The following is a 23082-nucleotide window of genomic DNA, read 5'->3' as shown; positions in this document are numbered from 1 at the left end:
ATTGCTGAGAAGAGTGGGATAATCACATTTCTTTCTTTGCTAGTAATGACCCTGCAGTTGCAGACGAGGATTTGATTTGCCTTTGAGGCTGCAGTGATGCACTGTTGACTCCTGTTCATCATGTTCACCAGGACTGCTAGGTACTTTTCAGCAAAGCTGCTCCCCAGCAACACAGATCCTAGACTGTGCAGGGCTCTTTGGTTAGCCCTTTCCAAGTGCAGAACAGTGCACTCACCTTCGTTAAACTTCACAAATACGTTACTTGCCCCCTCTTCCAGCCTGTCTAGATGTCTCAGGAAGATGCCTCATTGTTCTTCTGATGTTTCCACCTCACCATCCACCACCTGGCTTAGTGTCATTTGCAGTCTTGGTGAGTGTCTTCAGTCCCATCATTGCATAATTCATGAGGATATTAAACTGTGTGGAGCTTAAAATGAGTCCCTAGGGGACCCCACTTGTGACAGGCTTTCAATTTAAGTAAAAAATGTTGATCACCACCCTCAAAGTGTGGTCTGTTAGCTTATTGATTAGCAGACCACCCATCCATTCTCTATCTTACTAGTTTTAACAATCATATCCTGTAATTTCTGAATACCTCAGAGTTAAAAGGGTTCTACCTACTCTCCCACCATCCTCTTGTAGAAATTCTGCTCTGAATATTTCATTTGTTATATAATGGTTCATTTTCTATGAAAATAAGTAAAAGGCTTTCAAAGCTTAATTATATTCATGACCTGTTCCTAAGGAAAACAAGATATGTATATATAAAGATTGTTGTGCTAATTACTGTCTGAGCATTGTACTTGCTTTACTACTTCTTTTGCATGAAAGATTACTAGGCAGGTTCTTTGAATGATGTTCTCAAAATGAAGCACCAATTTGTTTGCCAAATCACTTGAAGAAAAGCTTGAAATGGTCAGTGTGAAGCAGGCTTATGTTGTTCCTCTAAGAGTAGCCCATTATGTAACAGTCATCATGTTTCAGCCTCTCTCCTGCAACACCTTATGGCAGGATCAATACTTCAGTTGCTGACAGCTGTAAATGTATATTAGCCTACCAGCCAGAATGCCTCCAGATCTCGTAGCTGTGTGACAGCCTGTGCCTATCGCACCCTCTCCCCTTTCTCTGGCAAGTTCTGTAGTCACTGTGCTTCTCTGTTGCACATCTTCGTAGGCAAAAGGGCTATTTCTTCCCCTGGAGCTGTACTCTTCTGAAGCCGTGAGTCAGCAAACAGGGAAGGAAGCTGACGACATTGCCAGGATGTACCACGTAGAGATGAGCCTCTGCAGTGACGCACCCTTTGTTCATGAGAAGTCAGCAAGGATTTTTACATAATCTGTACGCCAGGTGGCAACACATCATGCTGCTCTGATAGAGCTGGACTTAAAGTAACAAACACTTCTAATACACAGCAGGCTGTAAAATTCAGACAGTGTAAAAAGATCAGATTTAGATGCTGAATCATTACCTTTTTGTATTTTGTCCACTTCCCAGGCTTCTTCATTTAGTCTGAGAAGAGTTTTGCCATTTTAAAGGGCTATGGGAACTATGCTATCAGTTTGAGAAGATTTTCTTCAAGAAGTATCACAACATTCAGCTGTAGGATAGTTTTCTGGATAGTTCAGGGATTGAGTATGCTGAAACATGAGCTTGTGTATTCCTGGTATTTATATCATAAAAATGCTGAAAAGATGGGTGAAATGCCATTAATTGAAACTAAGAAAGTAATTTAATTAGGTGTTGTAATAATGAACATCAGTGATACGTTTTTAAGTTTTAAAGAGGATCACTGGTATTTATTTTCAGATCCAAAATATTGCACATTATTGTAGCTTTTTCTTTCAAAATTTCTGACATGTTGTTTGTACATCAGGGCACCAGCAATCAAAGAGGTTCCTGGAATGTGTTGATAATTTCCTCTTCCAAGTGGTATAGGAATCCATGAGAAGAGGTGTTAAATGGGACCTTGTCCTCACCAACGAGGGGGGGCTGGTGAGTAACATGAAACTCAAGGGCAATGTTGGCTGCAGTGACCATGAAATGATGGAGTTCAAGATCCTTAGAGCATCAAAGAGAGTGCACAACAGACTTGCTACTCTGGACTTCCAGAGAGCAGACTTCGACCTTTTCAGGGAACTGCTTGTCAGGGTGACATGAGATAAAGCACTGGAGGGAAGAGGGGCCCAAGGAAGCTGGTCAGTATTCAAGGACCATCTCCTCCAAGCCCAGATGCTGTTCATCCCAAGAAAGAGGAAGGCAGGCAAGAATGCTAGGATGCCTCTGGATCAGCAAGTTGCTTCTGGACTTACTTAAGAGCAAAAAGAAAGTCTATAGGGAGTGGAAGCAGGAACAGGTTACCTGAGAAGACTACAAAGATGTCTGAGCAGCCAGGGATCAGATTAGGAAAGCTAAAACCCATCCAGAATTAAATATGGTCAGGGACTTAAAGGGGAACAAGAAGAAATTCTACAGGTATATCAGTGATAAAAGAAAGGACAGTGAAAATAGGGCCCTCTTTGAAAGGAAACTGGAGATCAGGTCATGAGGGATATGGATAAAGCTGAGGTGGTGATTGACTTCTTTGCTTCAGTCTTCACTGGCATGGGCTCTAGCCATACTGCCCAAGTTGTAGAAAGTACAGGTAAGAACTGGGAGAAAGAAGATCTGCCCACTGTCAGTGAATATCAGGCTCATGACCATCCAGGTGCACAAGTTGTTGGGACCCAAAGAGATCCATTGAAGGATTCTGAGGGACCTAGCAAATGAAGATGCCAAGCTGCTATCCATTATGGTCATGGCAATCTGGTGAAGTTCCCACTGACTAGAAAAGGGGAAACATAACCCTCATTTTCAAGAAGGGAAAAAAAAGAAGATCCAGGGAACTACAAGCCAGTCAGTCTCACCACTGTACCCGGAAAGATCATGGAGTGCATCCTCCTGAAGGCCCTACTAAGGCACATGGAAAATAAAGATTAGGTGATTGGTAGTAGCCAACATGGCTTCATCAAGGGCAAGTCATGCCTGACAAACCTGTTGGCCTTTTATGATGGAGTTACAGTGTCAATGTATAAAGGAAGAGCAGCTGATTTATCTACCTGGACTTGTGCAAAGTGTTTGACACTGTCCTGCCTGACATCCTGCTTACCACATTGAAGAAAAATGGATATGATGGCTAAGGAATTGGCTGGATCACACTCAGACCGGTCACACTCAGAAAGCTGGGGTCCACTGCTTAGTGTCCAACTGGAGGTCGTTGACATGCGGCATACCTCTGGGATTGGTACTGGGACCAGTGCTACTTAATGTCTTTGTAAGTAAGGACAGTAGGGTTGAGTGCAACTTCAGCAAGTTTGCAGATGACAACAAGCTGAGTGGTGCAGTTGACATGCTAGAGGGAGGGGATGCCACCCAGAGGGACCTGGACAGGCTTGAGAGGTGGGCCCGTGCCAACCTCATGAAGTTCAACAAGGCCAAATGCAAGGTCCTGCACCTGAGTAGGGGCAATCTCAAGCACAAATATAAGTTGAGTGGAGAATTACTTGAGAGCAGTCCTGCTGAGAAGGACTTGGGCATGGTGGCTGATGAAAGACTCAAAAAGAATCATCAGTGTGTGCTTGCAGCCCAGAAGGCCAACCATATCCTGTGTTGCATCAAAAGAAGTGTGACCAGCAGGCCCAGGGAGGTGATTCTGCCCCTCTAACCCTCTTCTGAGATCCCACTTGTGTTACTGTGTCCAGTTCTGTAGCCCCCAACACAAGAAGGACATGGAGCTGCTGAATTGTGACTAGAGGAGGGCCACGAAGATGAACAGAGAACTGGAGTACCTCCGCAGTGGAGACAGGCTGAGAGAGCTGGAGCTCTTCAGCCTGGAGAAGAACAGGCACCAGGGGGACCCTACAGCAGTCTTCCAGTACCTGAAGGTGGCCTACAGGAAAGCTGGGAGGGAATTTTTATAAGGACATGTAGCAACAGGACAAGGAGAAACGGCTTTAAACTGGAAGACGGTAGATTTAGACTAGATGTAAGGAGGAAATTCTCTACTGTGATGGTGGCGAGACAGTGGAACAGGTTGCCCAGTGAGACTGTGGATATCCCCTCCCTGGAGGCACTGAAGGCTAGGGTGGATGGGGCTTTGACCAACCTGGTCTACAGGGAGGTGTCCCTGCCTATAGCAGTGGGCTGGAACTAGATGATCTTAAAGGTCCCTTCCAATCTAAACCATTCTATGATTGTACAAAAGTGTTCTCTGCTAATACAGAAAGTTTCCTGCCTTTGAAGGACTAGCCTGTGCAATTAATAAGAATGTGAGCTGCTACAAAAATGCCTTTTGAACAGGTATTTAGAAAGGCTACCTTTTTGTACATGTCTGAGATATTCAGTCTGAAGTGTTTTGGGTGGTGTTCATCCTGCTAGCTCACAGTCTTTTTCTTGTAGACATCTACTTCTGGGTATGTCATTGTGGATTTCTCTTTTGTTGCTTAAGGGATTTATGAAATGTAGATACTCTTATCTGATTAGTCCTTTATGGTCCTAGCAGAGAAACAAATGCCTCCAAGGTTCAGTTGATCTTTGACATTTCAGAAAGATCCAATTAATCATACTGAAAAGTTCTTATCTGTCTGTAGTGACTGCAAAAGCTAGACAATTAGTTCAGATATCTGCATTTCAGACACTTATGTTTGTTCAGATGTTTCCTACATTTTGAATTTAAGTTCACTTCATATAGAACTTGAGATTTTCAGAGAAATTATTTAAACCCCTGAATTTGTCAGTTTGACAACAGATTTTGCAAGTATGGCTTTAATATTCATCTGAATAATTCTAATTCATTTTTTGGGTAAGCAGATAATATTTCCCATTACATTAGGGGAGGGATAAGTCTAGTAGGGCTTGTCAGACTTCAGCTCTGTGTTAGCCCAACAAAAATACATCAAAAGCAATCTAAAAGAAGAGTTCTTTTAAAAGTTTAAATGATATATTCTGTTTGTACAACAGATGTAAAAAGCAAAATGTAACTGTGGTTAAATAGAAGTTTGTGAAGTATTTAAAATGCAAATGAGTAAATTGACAAATGAGACATATACAGCAGACAGTACTGTGAAAGAAAATGAGAAAATAAAGGGTATATAAAAGAAATGATATAGAGAATATCTGACCCATGAAAGTAAACAGTAATTACATTGGGACACTTTTCCAGTAAAAACGTTCTTAATTTCTCAGATTTCATTTAAGATAGAATGGATGCTTTTTAATCATGTGTGATCTACGGTTACATATATACGAGCACAAGATGTGAAAGGTCATATTACCTTTAATCCTGCAGTTGTCTGGTTTTCTTTCTCATAAAGATATATTTTGTTTGTCTAGCTTTAGTTTTGTTCAATTTTGGTATTTCCCACTTAGGTAGATGGTAAATGTAGTTTTGCCAAAACCAAGTATATTTTCTTCCTTTTTTTAAATTTATTTTTATCCATGTGTTTCTTCCCTATCTATGAGAAAGTTTATCTACTCAGCACTACCAAGTGCTACAATCACTCGTGTTTTCCTTTTTCTCTTCTTAAAGATTAGAGAATATACACTTCCCAGCATGTTGAATGAGTGTGGATGGCTCTTCTATTTGTAGGCAAAGAACAGCACACTTATAAGAAATTTGACCTAGAAGAAGAAAGCAAAGGGAAACAAAGAACTGTTTGGTTTGATGGTATTGTGGCAGAATATGGAAGACTTGAGTAACAGGTTTTTTAAATGTGTGAACATAAAAGTAGTTACAGTCTCAGATCTAGTATAATATAGAAGGATAGAAGTGACACGTTGAAATTAGCATTCAGCTGAAGTGAATTGCTTATATTCAATTACATGTCTATTAATATAAAGACTGTAATTTAGAACACCTTTATCAATATTAAATTTCTCTACCATCAGGCTCGTGCTCACTAAAGCATGAGTGTCCAACCTTTTGGCTTGCCTGGGCTGCATTTTTTGAATAGAAATTGTCTTGGACCACATATACGTAGGTTGCTCCAAAAGTTATGTCTTCTATTTATTTCCATGGAAATGACAACAGATACAAACAGCACAGTAACACTTTTTGAGAGAACAAATTCTGAGCTACAAAACACTGTTTTTCATCATAGTCACCACCATTAGCTATGCATTTTTGTCAGCGATGAACAAGAGTCTGGATGCCGTGCTCATAAGAATCTGCACCAGTGAGGGTGACCTAGAGTCACTACTGCTGAAATGCAGTAGAGCATCTTACCACTGTCTCACTCCAGTTCATCAGAAGGAGAGGAGGTTCTTTGATATGTGTACACCCAGCACGAGATTAAGAAACAACAGTTCAAATGTTGGTCCGACCTGTTTATTACAAATCTTAAGCAGGGAGATGGGGAAGGGGAGACGCGCAATGGAAAAGATGGGAAATAAAAGCAAGGAGTCTTTGTAGGAAGCAAGAGGGAGATAGTCACCACCATGAGTCCAATGTGGTTCATAGTTCAGTCCTTGATCTTCAACAGTGGTTAAGTTGTCGAGCATTGTTGATCCATTGACGATGATGATGACTGTGACTGACTTTCCAATGGCAGTACAAACTTATTTATAAGTCCAAAGTGGTCGAGTCAACTCTCTTTGTAGTGGCAGCTTTTGCCTTTTGGATCTCAGCAGGAACTCCTTTTGTTCCCATCTTCCAGGCCTTGACAGCAGATAAGAGGGAGCATGGAGCCGCTAACTTGTATCTTGCCTTCACATTTGAAAATTTGCAGGTCATATATATATTTATAACTGAAAATTGTCTTGCAAAGGTAAATCAGTGACTTTTTTAGGCAGTCTTGAAACCCCAAGCTGCAGGGTGCAGTTGACAGAAGGGACGAGATGGCACCCAAAGAGATCTAGACAGACATGAACAGTATCTTCTCTGTTTGGAGCCCCGTGTCTTGTCAGTGTATCAAAACGTTTACTGGAGAGCTGTTAAAAAAATGTGACAGTTTTAGTCTGGATAAATGCAGAAGCCAATCAAAAGCAACCCAAATAACCTCTCTCTCTCTTTTTTTTTTTTTTTTTTAAAAAAAAAAGAAAAAAAAAAAAGACAAGCAAATAAAAAGGGAGAGGGTGGAGGGGAAGAGAATGAGTGCTCTATGCCAGTCTAGAAGACATTGTAAGCATTCAGGATGAGATGCTGCTTGTACAAACTTAGTTATAAAACTCAGATTTGTATCTGAGCTAGAAGTCAAAATTTCCTTTCTTCTCAATGGAGAGAAGCAGAGAAAACATTGAGTGTTTATAATGTGCAGTTTATTTCATCGTAAAGTGGAAAACTAAAACATGTTATGGGACTCTAGTGAGTAGTTCAGACATAGATATCTAAAGCTAGGTGGGAAATATTCCATATTTTGTGATGTGTAGAAGTAAGCATGCCCTTACAGTGCAGTTCTGCAGGAAAAGGGGAGTAAATGAGGAGCAAACAGATTCATGCTCAGGAGACAAAATTTTCATTATCTATTTTTCACGATAATGTTACACTGGGGCACTGATTGCAATGGCTTCTTTAGCTTAGCAGAAGTGTATTTACATTTATTGACTTTTGAAACAGAGGAGTTTTCACCTGGAAAGAAGACTGGATCTGCAGAAGTCTGCATTTGGAAGCTGTTCTGCTGCATTAAGAGCTCTGTCAAAATAAGAATATGCATCCACCCTGCCAGCTGCTGTGAATTATCAGTGTCCAACTAGTGAGGTGTCCATATGGTCTACAACAACATGTCATGCTCTACAACAACATGTTGTGGTGTGCTTTTGCAGTGGTGTAAGATTCAACTGGTTGTAGGTGCTCGCAGGTATACAAAAAGATGGAGCACTCACGCAGGAGGTGGGCAAGGAGAGGAGCCAGCACTCACTGAAGAGGGGTGTGTGACTGTAACTACTCACAGGTCTGGGGAGAAGAGGGGTGCCTGTAACCATGTGTATGTACAATAAGAGTTCTGGAAGGGAATACTACAGAATGTTGTTTCAGGCTTTGGTATATGTTTATTAACATTTCGCATGCATCTAATACTGTGGTTTACCAGTTCTGCTGAATCTTGAATATGTAGCTCACAGAATACTGGTTAAAAACTTGTCTACGATAAATTAATAAATTGCTTATAGAAAAATACAGATTTTGATGTAAAATATGTGAACTGAACAGTTTTCCTTGCGATAAAGTAAGATGTTTGCCAGAAAAACCCCAAGGCCTGTATGCTGTGTGCTGTAAGCACAAATGAGGAGTACAGCACTGTAGAAGAGAAAGAAAAAGGGTCTTGCGTTAGAGCAATAGCAGATTTAATAACTATTTGATAAAAGTTTTTATTTATTTATGATGAAATCTTGACATTCAGAAAAATACCTACAAATGAAGCTTTTCAGATTGTCTATTAAATACAAAGAAAATAATAAATAAAGGTCATATCTTTTCAACAGTTAACTTGTAGTAGCTCTTGAGGGATTCCAAGGCAAATCCTTCTAAAAGTAGGAGCTTTATTAAGAAACACAATTGATGACAGAACAGTCATAGTTCATTCATTGAGGCTCTTTGGTGAAGTAGAATAAGAATAGCTGACGGTAATTAATAGTGCACCAAGAACGTTTCCTGAGAGTTTCTGCACTGAGTGCCACATTCTAGTTTTATGATGAACAGTTTATTCAAAGACAAAGGCTTGATTAAAACATTAGAAATAAAAGAGCTAATTGAATTGGAATCAATTCTGATTTAATTAGATGATATAGATATGTTTCAATTCAAGATATAACGTTATTTCTAACCATTTGAATCAATATCACAAGCTTTAGTTTTTAAAGTGTTCTGACAAATTTAAGTTGACATTGTAAGTTAAACTTCCTTATTTGAGATTTTGTTTGAATTAATTTTGATCTTAAAGAGCTTTTTCAAAAAGCCCCGAGGTTAAGTGTACTCTAAGCCAAGACTGTGATTGGTACTGAGATTTTCAAATAGGAAATAAAACAGTATGTTAGGCAGAGTTGCAAAGTTCAATTGTGCAATCCTTGATCAGTTTATTTTTAGTTGGTAAGAGTTATTTGCAAGATTAAATCCTGATCTTTTCCTTCATGTTGACTCATGCTATGGTTTTACCATTTCTGTGTTAGCTCTGAGAAAGTAAATGACGTGTCTTGAAAAGAGTAGTTTTCTTTACTGGGTATGATATTCAGTAGATGGGTTGAAGACATAAAGGTCTTCACCCTTGGCAACCCTTTAAGAAAATTTACATTGCTATGCAAAAAGTAGTTTCTTCTTCGTATTTTTTCTATCCACTCAGACGTAGCATGACATCAGTACAGAATACTTATGTATTAGAGTCATCCACATCATATGGCAAGTACATTTTAAGCCTAGATACTACCTGAGACTTTCTTGGCCTGATTAGATTATTGTATACAAGAAGCAGGTGGAATACCAGGCTGTCAGCTCTGTAGCTCACATTATTCCTTTCATCTCAGGGACAATATTATTTTAAATACCTCAAACAAAACAAAACAAAAAACCAAACAAAACAAAACAAAAAACCAAAACAGCGTATTTGTTTTTATTATTTGACTGCAATGTTTATATATGATATTAAAATGTTTATATATTATTATTTAATTAGAAATAGAGGCATTGGCCAGACTTGCATTAATATGTAATCTTCACTCCTCTCTGTAGTTTCCGAAATTAGGCAGGAACCTTCTCTTATTTCTGCACAGAAAATCAGGATTTCCTGAGATACTGCTGCCCATCCATACTAATATTTGATAAATAGATGTATTTACTAGTCTTGACAGAGAAAATATTTGGCATTAAGGAGATTTGGGTTGATCTGAAATCTTTCTAGAAAACATACTCTTAATTGCAGCGAAGTACCCCTATCTATTAGATAATCATTATAGAATCATAGAATAGCCTGGGTTGAGAAGGACCCCAAAGATCATCTAGTTTCAACCCCCCTGCTGTGGGCAGGGTCACCAACCACTAGACCAGGCTGCCCAGAGCCACATCCAGCCTTGACTTATTATTCATAGCAAGTAATCAGATCCAGTATACTTTTTCATATGTTTGTATTTTCATTTGCTCCTTCTGCATCTAGAACACAAACACAATGAGTCCAGCAACTCAAGAGAATGAGAAGTGGTAAATTTGAAAGGATAGCTTTGGGAAACCAAATAAATGCCTAATTCTACTCATGGCTGGGGAAGATACGAAATACATAGACTCTTAATCAGTGACTTTGAGAGATGATAGCTATTCTCTTCTTTTTTTTTAATTGTGTGTAGACATCTACATTTCTCAGTGGATAAAGAGTTACAATTTGTTTGATTTACCACTTGATCGACTGCTATAGAACATCATCCAAAATTGTCTTAAAAGACCAGTTGCTAGATTTTACATTTGGATGGGCCTGTACTCCCAAAGTGTCTGCAGAATATTCTAATACAGCTAATCCCAGCAGACAGTATGAATTTGATTGCTGTATTTGTCAGGCTTATTACAACTTGTGTATCTTTTTCTTGATGTTACATACATTTTTACATTCATATTAAGTGAAAAAGATGTTGCACATCTTCCCATTACAAAGCATTTACTATTAAGATCACTTCAAATTCATAGATATTTCAAAGATCATGGATATTTCAGTTATGTTGTGCTGCAAATTTGGGACTTAATACTGTTGTCATGCTCTCTGTCCTGCATGTGATAGCAATGTGAAATCTCCCTTACATTTCATTATGTTTGCACAAATATGGATCCTTTTGTTTGTGTTACATCCTTTTCCAGAACAGTTAACATATAAGCATGAGTATGTGGAAATGAGAATAATCCTTAGAATTTTTTGCTATTTTGTGCAATACCATGTGCAATTATTTAGTTGCTTACAAATGAACTTCATACAGACTTGCATGCCAGCCAACTGGGGTCATGGGAAACAGTTTTGCAGTTAGGATTTCTAGGTACTTTGGGGATATTTTTGGAGTATTTTTTATCAGGGAGATATATATGAAATTTCAAAAGAATTGTCTAGCAAATGTATTGACATAGTCACATATTTGAAATATGTGAAAAGTAGAAAAAGAAAGGATGTGGTAGTGTCCACAGTAAACAATTCAGTGGAGCAAATACAGGTACTATAAGAGGATGTCTTAAGTTAGCCCTGTATTTTTACAGTAGATGAGTAAATCTAATAAATTTGAATATTATATTATTCAAATATTCTTTAATTATGAAGTAACTAATTAGCATTCATCAGTACTGTTGTTGGGCTTCAAAAAGCTAAAACAGTGAAATGCAGAGAATTTTAGTTCTGTGGTTTACTAATCAGCTGTTAATTCTGAATGTGTCCACATGGATCTGCTGACTGCAAGATAAACAAGAACAAATTTGAGAGGAAAGTCCTCCACTGAGAACAGGCGTCTGTGTTGGTTTTCTTCAAATATGCTGAGTACTCAAGTCCTGCTGAAAACAGTGGAACCTTCAGGAGTTCACTACACGTGGAGTTGAACACTACATGTGAACTTGCTTGTCAGCCTTGCTTATAGAAAAGGCTAAAAATACGGACCTGTAGCTCCATCACTCTTCCAGTTAGAAAGTGCATCCTGTGTTCAGAGGGGACCTGCTGTGTTCCAGTTTGTGCCCATTGTCCTAGTCTTGGGCACCACTGAAGAAAGCCTGGCTCTCTTCAGTATCTCATCAGACACCATGGTACGTCTTTGATATTGCTCATGGCACACAAAATTAATGAAATATATCTCTTAGTACCTGGGATTCATAATTATACAGTCATAAAGTGTATATACTACTTTAAATATCCTTTAATTCTATCTCAGGTGGAATACAGTTCTCATTGGCTTAGACAGAGCCTTTTGTCCAAAGAGAAATTTTAGAAAGTGTTGAGTATTTCTTTGAACAGTGGAATTAGATTTTGACTTTAAGGCTTCTAAAGTATGACGCACACTTGCTTTGAATAAGCTGGGTTTTTCTCATTTTTTAAAAACTTTCTGGAACCATGGCTCACTGAATTATATTATTTTTCATAATTTCAAGCATGTGCACTTTCAAAAGTGTTTGTTAATCACAGTAGTTTTGACTGTGAGCTGAATATACCAAGTGACAGAAACTTTAATGTATGTTTCTCCTGTTATAATTCTTGAAATTTGAATGGCCTTAATTTTGCTTTTCCCCCCTAAAACATGATTAAATTTTTTTTTGTCATTGTTGTGTGTGGCTTTTTCTCAATGTAAACAATATTTGCTCTGTTAAATAAACAGATTCTTGAATATGAATGAGCAATTATATAATGAGATGTGGAATTAAGATTATATTTATACAGCATGAATGTGTATGATTCCATTTTTGCAGAAATGTGGAATAATTATTTATATTTCAGAGCCAGGGAGCATTCTTCAGTATCCCATCAGCAATCTCGACTTAGAAAGTTGTTTGTAAGTTTTACATCTTTACAGAACTTACTGCGCCAGCAACTGGGTGTACTTCACAATATTTCCATTTTTGTCACTGGATATCTTCCTAAAAGATCCAAGAACAAGGTCAGAGTTCAGCTTAGAGGCCACTGGGGAGGCTTAGTGAACTGTCTTAAGTAAAATGGTTGATGGTATTGGTCCACTCCAGTCATGAAATCGATCTTCTGTTTTGCATAGAAAAAAATGTGGACACTACTGTACTTGCATTAATTATTGTTTAGCTCAGGTCTTGGACTCACAGAAGTATTAATACAGCTGCATATATGAATACTGACAGTCTACGGTTAATTTGTCCTTTTGATCACTTCATTACTCTATGATCAGGATTATTTAGTTTTATATTTGTTTATTCTTTTAAATTGAAAAGCATTCAATTAAAGACTTTTTTTTTTCTTTTTCTTTTTTTTTTTTCTTCTCAGTAGCCATTCTACATTCTTTCCTGACGGCAGTCGGGAATGCTCAATAGGATCTGTGTGTACAGACAGGCCAGCGGATTAACACACTCCAGGTCTTCATTTCCTGACTACGTTTAATGGCTCTTAAGCTAGCTTCTCAGAGCCTAACTGAAAGCAGACTAGTACCATGAGGGTAGTAATGTGCTCTGAGTTGGGTGGCTAATGTGCAGTGGTCTCCAAGAAGCCACAGTCTGACCTACTGCAAGTCATTACAATAAAGGTAGTCACTTGGTGTCCTAGAGATTGCGTGACAGAAAGATGAAAGAAAAATGAACAAATGAAGCCACAGTACCTGTACACTGACTGCAATTCCTTCCATTATCCTATTTCTTCCATTTTCCACAGAAGAGAAATGACTTGGAGGTTAGTGATATAACCTCCAGATCTTCACTGAGTCATTATCACTCTCTGGGAAGATTCCAGAGCTCCTTTCTCTTATCTCGTAAAGAAATGCAGCATAGTAGGTAGATAGGAAAGCAAAACCCAGTAGTTAGTCATCCTTGATGGAACAGAAAGCTGCTGAAGAGATTATGAAATAAAAGCAGCTGTAGCTATTTATTTTTCTAAAAATATATGAAAATAAGAGGCATTATGCAAAAAATATAATAAAAAGGGATCTCTATATAAATGTAATAAGGAGTCAGATTAAATAGCCATTGAAATTGGAATAATCAATATATGCAAGAAAAAACATGTCAAACCAAACTAAATGAAGGATTACAAAGGATTGATCACAGAATCACAGAACTGAAGGGGTTGGAAGGAACCTCCAGAGATCATCATGTCCCCATGCAAAGCAGATTCCCTACAGCAGGTTGCACAGGTAGATATCTAGACAGGTCTTGAATATCTCCAGAGAAGGAGAATCCACCTGTTCCAGAGCTCTGGCACCCTTACCTTAAAGAAGATGTTCCACATGTTTGTATGCAACTTCCTGTGTGTGGGTTTTAGACCATTACTTCTTCTCCTATTGCTACATACCACTGAGAAGAGCCTGGCCTCATCCATTTGCCTCCCACCATCCTTTAGATAGTTATAAACATTAATCAGATGCCCTCTCAGTCTTCTTTTCCCCAGGCTGAATAGACCCAGGTTACTCAGCCTCTCCTAATACAGGAGATGCTCCAGGCCTCTTATCATCTTTGTGGCCCTTCTCTGGACTCCTCCTAGGAGATCCCTGTCTTTTTTGAGCTGGGTAGCCCAGAGCTGGACACAGTATTCTAAATGTGGCCTCTCCAGGGCAGAGTAGAGGAGGAGAATCATCTCCCTCCATGAACTGGCTGTGCTCTTTTGAAGTAGCCTGGGGTACAGTTGGTGTTCTTGGCCACAAGGACACGCTGCTGTCTCATGGCCAACCTGTTGTCCAGCAGGACACCCAGGTCCTTCTCTGCAGACCTCCTCTCCAGCAGGTCATCCCCCAGCCTGTACTGATGCATGCAGTTATTCCTCCTCAGGTGCAAGAGTCCACACTTGTTCTTATTAATCCTCATCAATTCCTCCTTGCTCAACTCTCCAGTCTGTCCAGGTCTTGTTGAGTGGTAGCACAGCCTTTCAGTTTGTCAGCCATTCCTCCCAGCTTTGATTGTATTATGTTTGTCATTGTTTTGTATTGTCTAAGATAACTTTTCATTTTCTTTCCAACTGAAAATGTTGATAGCACTTGAATGAAGGGATTGTTCCTCTTTGGGTTTTTTGGCAAATTCAGTAATATTTTCTGTGATTTCACACAGCTGACAGAAACCTGTGCTTAAGAGAAGGCACTATAAGACCAAGCTGCTTTGGCCAGGATAAGACATACAAGTGCTCAATGGATTTTGACATCAACTCTCTGGAAAGTGAATCTGATCTAGTTTGGGGAGTGTGTTGAGCCTTATGTAGCTGTAGTAATGATTTTAGAGTCCAAGTTCTGGTGTAACCCTCTTTGTAGTTTGTGTACCTCCACAGAAAAGATCCATGTGAGGTCACTTCAGTGCTAGGACCCTGTCAGTGCCTTTCCCTTGCTCTCTCCAAGGAGTATATACAACCACATGCACACTGTTAAGGGCAGAAACTGTTAAGCCACTGTGTGTGGCTTTGCCGTGAAGACCTGGCAGCTGGGCCTCATTTAGTTATTATCAATCACATAGTTCCTTTGGGGGACAGGGAAGAACAGCTCTGCAATCCCTCTGAAAGTAGTATGCATTCTACTAGCCTTGGAGCTCGTTATGTGAAAGAATTGTATTCTTAAGCACTGTTCATTTTGGAGGGCCTCAAGTCCACAGCTAATCATGCCTAGGCTTTGTGATGAATACTTGGAAGTGATTTTGTGCTTCCATCTAAGTGATGTGCCCCCTCCCACAACAAGGGACTAGTCTGTCTTGTGAGGACAGAAGTGTGAGTATGGGAATGGAGTACTTGATGTTGTTTTTGCCTTTTTGCTAATGCATCTAGCTTTACATCAGTACCATGTTATGATTGATTAGGGCTTGGTATTTTCAACGAAGGGCATTGATTAATTTTTGTGGAGCTCAATAAAAGCATGTTAATACATCCACACACATATCTTATTAGGCATGCGATATAATATGCAATGCAATTAGCTGTGGGGCAGCCATGATTAAGCAGCGTAGTATCTTTCTTCTAAATTGTATGCTGCTGTTTATTATTTCTGGGTCTGCAGTTCTCTTTCCTCAGTCTGATTCATTCTGAGTCATACAAAACACATCCTCATTGAGATGGGGTGCACAGCAGTGAGGGCTGTCGTGCTAGTTCTGCACCATTAGGTAATTGCTCGAGTCTTTCTGGTGTAGATGTCTGTTATATGGGCAGCACAAAAGACTGGGAGAATGTGGGCGTCTGGTGGGAGGATTCAAAGTTAGAGGAAAAACACCTATTGGAAAAACTTCCACTTAAGCTTGCTTATTACAAATTCACTGATATTTCTATTTTAAAATATTTTGAGAAAGTATTACAGGGTATGAAAATGAGTTTTCATATACATAAATAATCCTCTGTAATATAGTGAAGATTATCCCTCTGGGGGGATGCTTGGGGCCCAGTTATGATATTGCGTCAATTCTTAGAACAGACGTTAGAGAAATGGTATTTGAAAATATGTCTTAGAAATGAGGAATGGGGTTATTGGTAATGCTGACGACTTTTATGGGTTAACTCAGAGTCCTGTTGGTAATGCAACACAGCAACTCTTATTCATTGTTTTTAATCCTTCAGTTTCACTTGGTGAGAAACTTAACAGGGATTAAAGAAGGGTTACCCTCTTTGTGTGAAAGGTAGAATTTGAAGTAGATAGCACTACAGTAAACATCTTTTAAATTGATTTTCTCATCTTCTGAGCAAAATTTGAAAGCTGTTTACTCAGAAATAGACAGCCTACTCCTCCACTACTTGGAGAGATATCAGATTAAAAAAAGCAGCCACCAAGGATTGCACATCAGAAATGACGTACGCAGTCACAATGGGAGGTATTTATGCAGGGATGAGGCACTTCCCTCCCCCATGCTGTGTGCAAGCCAAGAAGGAACATTATGGATAGCTGAAAAATCACCTCTTCCCTCATCTTGCTGAAGAGACAAGACAAGAATGTCTGGATAATTGATTTGGAGTAAGAGCAAAACAGAACTGCTGACATGAAATATGCTTTATTTTTAAAGCCTTGGTTGAAATACGGCTGATTCAATTTGTTTTGTTTGTAGCCAGACATTAGACAGAAACATGAGTTGAACTCCTTAAATAATAAGAGGAAAAAGCTACCGAATTAATACAAAACAAACAAACAAACAAACAAAGAAAAAGAAAGAAAGGAAGAAAGGAAGAAAGGAAGAAAGGAAGAAAGGAAGAAAGAAAGAAAGAGTGACAGGACATTCATAATGAAAACATTTAAAACAAAAGTAAAGAATATTATTGATATTCCTATTCTGGAAATAAAGTGCTATATAAAGACAAAATTTGTAAGCCCGTTATTTAAACGTAATACATTCCTTGCTTATTTTAAATCCTTCCTTTGAGATACTTTCCATGTCTGTGAATTACGAGTGTCTTTTTTAACTGTGTAGCTTTCAGTAAAATCCATTATCAGTTCTTTGTTTGAATTCAGTTCACATCGTCTTCTCATAGGCTATAAAGAGATTCAATCTGTTCCAGAACAGTAATCACAGTCCATTAAACTCTGTTCCCTGTAGTCTTTGTTCCCAGTTACATGTGATACTGTAATTGCGTTTGTGTGAGAGGGAAAAAATCTTCAAGCAGGCTTGCAAAATTGTCATCAAGATTTACCAGTCTAGGCAAAACATATGCTTGTCTGCCCTTTACAGTGATGGTAATTTCCCTGAAAAACCTGAAAGCATTTCACTTGCCCAATTAAACAAAACAAAACAAACCCAACAAACAATCCCCTCACCAACCACTTGGAGAAGCAGATTTTTGCAAAACCGTATCTGAAAGACCTATTCATACATTAACTGGTGCTCCTGGTGACCAACTTAATCTGAATGCTGCGAAGAGAAGCCAGAGAAAAATATCCTTCCATGCTAACTTCAGAGATAGCAGAGCTCATGATTTCAAAGATTGCTTCTTTACAGCCTGGTGCTTTTCCTGCCACGTCAAACCTGAACAGTTTTAATGCCATTGATTTCAGCAGTGCAGATGATAAATCTGGTGTGAGATCACAAGCTTATTGACAGATTTAGGTTAAATAATAAAAATAGTAATAAAGGATATAGATTAAAGCTGCTGCAGCCCTATGTGTGTTTCCAAATGTGGTTGTTTTTTTTTCTTTATGTAGAGCAATGAAGCTTCTCAAAAAAGGATGTCAGTTGAGCCTTTCTGATCACAGCAGTTAAGAGAACTGCAGAAGAAGTATTTCATGCTTTTCCTACTGTTAACAATATTCTCAGAATAATGGAGCATACTGAAGAGGGCATCAGAGAAACTGGAGTGTTTTGTGTTTTATCTATGTAAGAGAAGTACATACTGACAGAATGAGTTTCACCAGAAATGTGGCTGCTCCAATTAGCGTTTTATCCCATGCTCATTCATATGGTTGACTTAAAATGAGCAAGCTGGTTTGATTTCAATCGGCTTCTCATATACAGTTCAAATTTTTACTAGTTGAGCTGAAGTCTTACTGATGTGTTCTGCAGTTAACAGGCTCAGAGCCACTACTGATTCTAAACCTCGAACATAATTACTGTCTTCAGTCTTTGTGTATGATGCTTTTTCCATAACCTACTGGACAGTAAATTTGTACAGCACTGTTCCATTCAGCTTTAACTTCATCTCTTAACTTTCAAGGGAAAATTCTAATGATTTAATGAAAAAAAAAATGTTTGTAGCAAGTTTCAAAAGAGAGCTCTGATGCTGGTGGAGAGAGAACACTGCATTATTTGCTGCTGGGACTCAAAGGAGTATCGCTTGTTTCTTTTAAGGAACCAGAAAGTCCCTGGAGTTGGTGGTGTACATCCTCTGGAGGAATAATGGCTATTGCAGAACAGAAAGAATCTTCTGAAGACAGTATGCAGTGAGTTGCCATAGGTATTTCTTTCTTTTCGTAAACAAGTAAGCACAATCAAACTGCAGTATTCACCAAAATAATGTCTTACTATTTCCTAAAAAGAACGACTAGCTCACTTGCCAGTAAGCTATTATTCCTGAGGAACCATGTAGAAACATGCAGTGTCTATCCAGGGAGGAAAGATGAAGATTTGGTTAGGAAACAGATTTCTGTTCTCCTTCTTCAGTGTTTTATAACAAAAGAGGAAAGATTATTTTGTCAAAATATTTTGGCAGTGTCCTTTTAAGCTTTGATTTCAAGGCATTTAATTTGCAGCATGATTTGACTGTGAAAGAGACGCAATAATTATCTGTCCGGTTCCTTCTTTTTCTCTATATCAAACTTGTTTGATTAGAAATTAGGGAGCAGCTTGAAACCAACTATCCTTGGCATGTATTTGCGTGACATGGGTGATTCTTGTGTGGACCCGTGGGTCGCTCTTTTTATGCATCTGAGTGACACAGTTGAAAAGAAAATGTGTGTAAGACAGAGGGCAGGGGAACTGTGATCTGGGAGCTTCATTTGGGCTGAAGAAGTAGTTAAAAAAAGGCAAAGGACACGCGAGTTTACATCCCATTAGAAATTATGATCCAGAGAGAAAATCTAAACTTGTGCATCAGGGTAGTGAACATGGACATGGCCAGGGATAAAAAGATCAACTTAAAGTGCTGTTGTAGAGCATCTGAACATGGTTGCAGATTACTGTAGATCTGAAATATTTTGCATTATTTTCTTCTACAATTAATGAGTCTTGATCCTGGATAAACAGGAAATTCTGCAAACTATACATGTCATGTGGATCAACCATTTCGTTTCTGGAAATGGTTGATATATGTATTAGATTTGTAATGGAGCATTGTATCATGCATATGTATACTAACAGAACACTGGAAGGTGGAATTTAAAACCCAGTTTCACGTAGTTCCCATTGAGATGAGCCTTTGATTTTGCATTGATTTGGAGGAGAGCCTTTGATAACTATACACGTATTAAATTTTCAGTTCCACAGTTTATAATTTCAAATTAAAAAAACAGATTTCATATTTATGTATTGAGTATTCAAGACTCTTGTCTTCATCTTAAGTTTGACACTAAAAATATTGCTTCACTACATAAACATGGAAATAGGGAAAATTGTAAGAAAAACTTATTAACATAGTTCCAGAAATTATGGAATAAATACAAAGCTTACACTGCCATATGTTACTGTTCTAGAGTTAAGTAACACTGTCATCTCAGGCATCTAAGCTCCTTTTTAAAAAACACTTTCATTTTATTCTTCTGTGCATATGAACATAATTTTGTGCATATGCATAGTTGAGAGAAAAACATTGGAAACATTAAACAAATACTCATTTCAAAAATGAAAACTTTGAAAAGCATCCCAGGATTCATTTTTTATGTCACACGTATGCCAAAATACTATAGCTGCATACTGTACAATAAAACCTTGACATATAAGCCTGTATTCTTAAAATACTGCAATATAGCAGCATAGCGTTTTCTTCAACCAACTAAGTTATACATATGTATCATATGTGCTGGTTTGTGTACGTTTAGCTAACAGACTGTGATAAGCACCTAGCAAAATGTACCACGTATCAAGAACAATCTCCTATGGAAAAGACATTCCCACTCATTTAAGATTTTCAGTATAGTATTTGGGAGCATTATGCATGTTACTAAAACTACCCGACACTTCCTTTGATAAATCTTGCTTATTGTTTCCCTAAATTATGTTTGCTTGGCCCCTGAAGTTTTTTCTGGTTTGTGTTTTACTTCAATATTCAATTTATTTTCAGCCATTCTTAGAAGTACATGCAGAAAATAGAGAGAAAAAGTGCCTTTCCCCCCCTTTTTTAAAAGCAAGGGTAAATAAAAAATCTTTAATCTGACACTCTTATGCCTTTTTGGAGGGAATTGGAATTTGCCAATAAGGACTCATATATTTCGTCCCCAAAACATTCTGTTCATGTAAATCCAAGAAGAATTCTAATTTGCATATGTACAAGCATTTTAGTATTAATCAACCCAAACTGCAAATCCTGGTCAGTCAGGGAATGTTCCTAATACTGACAAGGCCGTGCATGAGATGTTTAGGCAGAGTAATTAAGTTTGCTGTAATGACTCTAATGCTCTTGCCTGCCGTGCAGCAGGTTGACATGGCTTTGGAACTGGTGTTCCTTGTTTCTTCCTTCCCTAGGTGTTGGCATGTGCATGGACAGAAAGTGTCAGACCAGAAGCTCTGTGAGCGACTAGGAGCCAAGGGCAATAGTATGTATCACAGGGTAGCACCTCTCCATCCTGTCCCACTGCCCCCAACAGGACAGGCTGGGGAAGGAAGCCAGGCTCTAGATCAGTAGGTAAGTGCAGGTTAGGTGTTGAGAGGAAACTCTTGCAGGGTGGTGAGGCACTGGCATAGGCTGCCCAGAGAATCTGTGGATGGTCCACCCCTGGAGGTGTTCAAGGCCAGGCTCAATGGGTTCCTGGATGGTCTGATCTGATGAATGGCAACCCTGCCCACAGCAGGGGGGCTGGAACTACATTATTGTTAAGGTCCCTTCCAACCCAAGCCACTCTTCAATTCTATGATTCTATGAACTGACTAAAAAATGGTAAAGAATTGCCATTTTTTGAGTAGTCTGTCCTACAGTCTATATTTACAGGCTCATCTTCTATTCATTCCAGAGAATGGGTCATGTTGTGTTATAAATGGAGACTCATTTATTGCATGAACTGAATACCTCACAGTTAATATTGCACAGGAGTGTACAAAGTGAGTAGGGTATAATGAACATAAGTTTTAGATCAGGTGCATGAACAGAGGCATTTGAGACACTGTATGCTATTGCACTTTGCCAATTCCAAAATACATAAATCTTCTGTAAGTCCTGTGACACATAACTCTGTGAAAGTATCTTGTGTATTCTACAGCGTAGTGCTAGGCATCTGTGTTTAGGCTACTGGATGAGGACTTGATGCCAGAGTTAAGTATCTCACTTTTTACAAGGCAATAGGCACAAACTGGAACACAGGAGGCTCTGTCTGAGCACCAGGTAGCACCTCTGTGCCATGTGGGTGATGGAGAACTGGCACAGGTTGCCCAGAAGGCTGTGGGGTCTTCAGAAGCCACTGTTTATTTACTCTGTCTCAATTCTCATGCCACCCATGCCTGCACTTACCTTGTGGCCTACATGAGGAAATACTGGTCCAACTGTGACCGCTGCTTCGGAGCTGCTGTTGGCATCTTGAAAATGCTGTGGCACTGAGGGACGTGAGCTTCCCAGCCATAAGCTTCTGACAGCCTGACTGTCAAATGCTGTCTTATCCTTCCCATACACATGGGAAAAAGGCCATAAGAAGAAGTATGTCAGCTTTACAGCAAGAAAGGATTCTCCTTAAACTATGAAATCTCCTGGTAGCTGGTACTTAAGCATTGGGGTTGGTCTTTGCTTCTCTGGTGGTGTAATAACTGAAATCTGATACATAATGTGTCAGAAGCAGTATTTTTTGTGCTTTGTTGGCAATATGCCACCATTATTTTGGAACTATAAACATGACTGGGTATACATCACAAATAAAATGTTAATTTGAATCTCCAATCCTTTATTTATTCTTCTCCCCACTTTTCCTTCATTTCTCACTTCTTTGTGGTTGGAAATCAAAAGAAGGGACCAGACTGCTAAAAGCTTTTCTCCCAGCAGTGTGTGTATATACTTGTGTGTGTTATGAAAGCCTGCACTGATTGCAGCAGCAGGAGCCAGCTTCAGGGAACAAAAGCTGTTTTTTCCCCTTGCCATTTCCCGTTCAGAAATTAATCTTGCATGTGTGCATGTACTCCCGTACTCTCTCTCACACACACACACACACACACCGGAGCATAATGTGGGCTGGGATTAATTAATCTATATATTCCCCATAGATCTGTGTGATCTGATCTCTTTGGTAATATAGTCTTTTTTTGCTCCTTCAACTTTTATTTTTAATACTCCGTTGATTTTGCGTTTCAGTAAACCCCAAAAATCTTATATTGTCATAGAGCATTGTTTGTTCTAATCCAGAAAGTCACTATTTCCTTCCAGAGAGAAGGGGCTGTACATTTTCCTTCTTTTGTAATGAAAGGAGCATGAGGAAGGGTTTTCTGCTTGACAGCCCAGAATGAGAAATGTGGGGAGTGTGCCCATCAGTTATCGGGAAAACTGGAGAAGAGCATCAAAATGAGACTACAGACATGTGAAGCATAACACTTGTAGCAGAGTCCAAATTAAGTGGCACCACGGAGATATTTTTAACCACTTCTAAATGTGTTATTCTTCAGTTAATGGAAGGGTGGAAAATGTGTTTCCGAGAGTCACCATCATTTATGGATGTTAAAGTGAAGTACTGAGTGTTTACATCTCAGGCACGCCAATCCAACATGTTGGGTTTTTTTGTCTGAAGTCTTGGCCTATGCTAAGCGTGAACGGCTACACTTTCAATGGGCACTAAAGAGCAGCCCCCAAGGAATTCAGAAGCTTCTTCCTTTACAGTTACAGGCTTGGTTAAAACATAAAAGTGACAGGAACCATTTTAGAAAAA

The sequence above is a fragment of the Gallus gallus genome, chromosome Z, assembly GCF_016699485.2.
Source record: "Gallus gallus isolate bGalGal1 chromosome Z, bGalGal1.mat.broiler.GRCg7b, whole genome shotgun sequence".
NCBI lineage: Eukaryota > Metazoa > Chordata > Aves > Galliformes > Phasianidae > Gallus > Gallus gallus.
This window is presented reverse-complemented; position numbering follows the sequence as displayed.